Genomic DNA, 3,277 nt, shown 5'->3' with positions numbered 1-3,277 from the left:
AAGAGTGCAAAATTTTCTCAACTTTTCCCGAAAGCTCAAGTTATTTTTTTTTTTTATTATTTGTATAATAAAGGTATTTTGTTTTAATTATTTTGATATTTCTACTTTCATATTCATTCACATTCATTTGGATAATAGGTCGTAAACCAATTTATTGAAATTCCTGGTACTGCTATCAAACTTAATATTTTCTTTAGCTTTCACATTACCAAGTATTTTTCGATTTGAAATGAACAAATTAAAATATCTAGTAAAGTTTAGTAGAACTTTACCCAATTCCACGTCTGAAATTCCCCACATTGTTTCAATCTCTGCAAATATACCTGCAGAAAAATATTAACAAAGAAAGTAGGTATATAAGTTAATTACGTCAATAGAACAGAAATCAGATTAAAAACAAAAGTGTTCGGAATTTCTTCCACTTTCGAATTGAAAATGACTAAAATTATAATAAATACTTCTGATCAATTTATTTTTAACATCCATCTTTGAATATGAATATGAGATTTGGCATTTGCTAAGCGTGTTTTCAGAAGTATGAAAAAGTTCTACAATTGAGTTTTTCCACCAGGAATAATACTGTGGAATATTGAATGAAGTACAGAAAAGAATCTAATGTTGGTATTATAAATACCAGTTTCCATTTGTATCAAAAACGTAATCAGTTTTATACTCCGCTATTTATAATAATTACAATTTTTCTTTCATTGGTAGTTTGAAATATAAATTGATAAAATTCAAAATAACTCTTTAGGCAGAGCTCCGTCACGCTGGAACCCACTTTGAAAAAATCTACCTTTTTTTTAGTCCACTTTACCTACGAACGTTTTTGTAGTCTTATCGGTTACTGAGAAAGCATTATTAATATTATTCTAACTACGAAGAACGACTAATAATGTGCCAAAAAGTTCTGAAATAGGTTCACTATTACTTTAATATGTGTCGGTTAGAAGAGGTTAGGGTACAGAAACAATAAAATTGTATACTTTTCGTTCAACAGCACAATGCTTGTATCGTGAAAATTGCCAATGGCTCACATGCTTATATAAATAAAATAGATATAGAAAGAAATTGAGAATAAAGTGATTTTTCTAATAACTACATCAACTTAAATTTTCGGCAATTTACCACCAGAATTCCAATACTTGATAAAAATTCATAAAGTTAGTTTCATTCATTTGGATAAATTACACATTTTTCTAAGATAGGTATACTAGAATAATATATTTCAATTCCACACTTGACAGATGATATGTGTAACTGTTTTTTAAAAATGTAGTATTTTTTCATCCCTTCTATCTCTACTTTTAGCTCTTTCAGCCGATTTTCATCTTGAAATTTGCTACATAGTTCAAAGAAGGTAAATAAAACGGGTACTTACATAAAAATGGTCGATGGCACAATAGTCTACGATGCTTAACGAAACGCTGTTTCCTCTCCAACGCCTTCCGTATATATTCACAAACATTTCAAATTAAAAAAAAAAATGGAAATGACTGAGAATGAATGGCCGTGAATAATTTTAAAAGGTTACCTATGTGAAGTTGGCTGCCAGACCCAGCTGCTAAATTTTCCGAACTCTACCGAACGATCAGTGGCGTGTATCCGTATTATCAGCAAAATGAATATTGTCGTATAGGAATATATAAAAACTCATAATTGATATTTGTTGCAGAAAATCGACTTATACAGTAATTGAAATATAAAACTGCTTCATTATGCATGAAATTGTGGAATAACTTTGTTATCATAGTGACCCAATCTAGCACTTCCGTGAAAATAATTCCTTGCTTACGAAGCGTTTGGGTCTTACACTGCGAAAAAGAAATTTTCAAAAAAAATTTTTTGAAACTTTTTGCAAACGACTGCTCGGACGAAATATAGAAAGTGTTCATAGTAACCCAATATAACCCTCTACGTGAAAATTATTCCTTGTGAAATTATTCTACTGGGTCTTACACTGCGAAAAAGGAATTAAAAAAAAAATTTTTTTTGATAACTTTTGCAAACGACTGCTCGGACGAAATATAGAAGAAAGTGTTTATAGTGACCCGATATAACCCTCCACGTGAAAATTATTTCTTGTGAAATTATTCTACTGGGTCTTACACTGCGAAAAAAAATTCTAAAAAAACTTTTTTGATAATTGACGAAATATAGTAGAAAGTGTTTATAGTGAACCGATATAACCCTCCACGTGAATGATTCTACTGTCGTTTGCAAAAGTTATCAAAACATTTTTTTTAGAAAATTTCTTTTTCGCAGGAATAATTTTCACGAAGAGGGTTAGATTGGGTCACTATAAAAACTTTTCACTATATTTCGTCCGAGCAATCGTTTGCAAAAGTTATGAAAAAAAAAATTTTTTTGAAATATATTTTCAATTACATCAAATAAATTGACATAATTAATAGGAATAAAACTGTAAATACTATTTTTTTCATATGTTTTTAGATAGTAAACAAATGCTGCGATACTTAACCTCTCAATCAGCTCAGTTTTTTCCTTTTTGCGGACGCCCATGACGTTTTAACCACCTTTTTAATTGTTCACAATTATGAGCCTCAACTGAATTATAAACAAGTGAAGCACCATCAATGGTTTTTTCCAATAATTTATTTGTTTTTAGAGATAATATTCCTTGCCCAGCCATTGTTGATTTAAACAGTAAGAATGTTTTGAATTACCGCCATTTCAATATGACAGCTACGCTTGCGCTCGTCTTATGATGAAAAGGTCTATAAGAGGCGCTTTGTATGTATATCCCAGACGAGTTCAGTAATTTTATCATGTCGTTAAAATTAAAGCTAATAAAATAAATTTTGATATTTATTATACCTTTAAGTACTTTTTGACAGTTATTCTAAATTTTCGACCCTCAACGTCATGATAAAGAAATGAATGATGAGGCAGAGCGTTCTGGAATATTAGATTTCTTACACATCGAGCAGTTAATTTTAACGACTTTCCTTTGATTGGCTTGACTCTGGTTGACACAAAATTATTACTGAAAGTTGATAAAGGTCCCTTTTTTCTACGAAAACCCATCTGTTTTGGTAGTCGAAATTTAACGAAAAATAATATATCCAACTTATTACAATCAACTAAATACAAACCCGTAGATGTTACAGTGGGATACATATAATATAATAATGGTCAAACCGTTTTCAATTCACTACAGGATATTTAAATTCAAAAATATATTCATAAACTTTTTTATATTCAACAAGGGATGCTGGGTTCGTGAGATTATCATGTGTTCTGAAATGTAATCAGT

This window comes from Leptinotarsa decemlineata, unplaced genomic scaffold (genome assembly GCF_025532065.1).
Source record: "Leptinotarsa decemlineata unplaced genomic scaffold, Ldec_3_MD MMD2_P_RNA_scaffold_14, whole genome shotgun sequence".
NCBI classification, from domain to species: domain Eukaryota; kingdom Metazoa; phylum Arthropoda; class Insecta; order Coleoptera; family Chrysomelidae; genus Leptinotarsa; species Leptinotarsa decemlineata.
Note: the sequence above shows the minus strand (reverse complement) of the source record.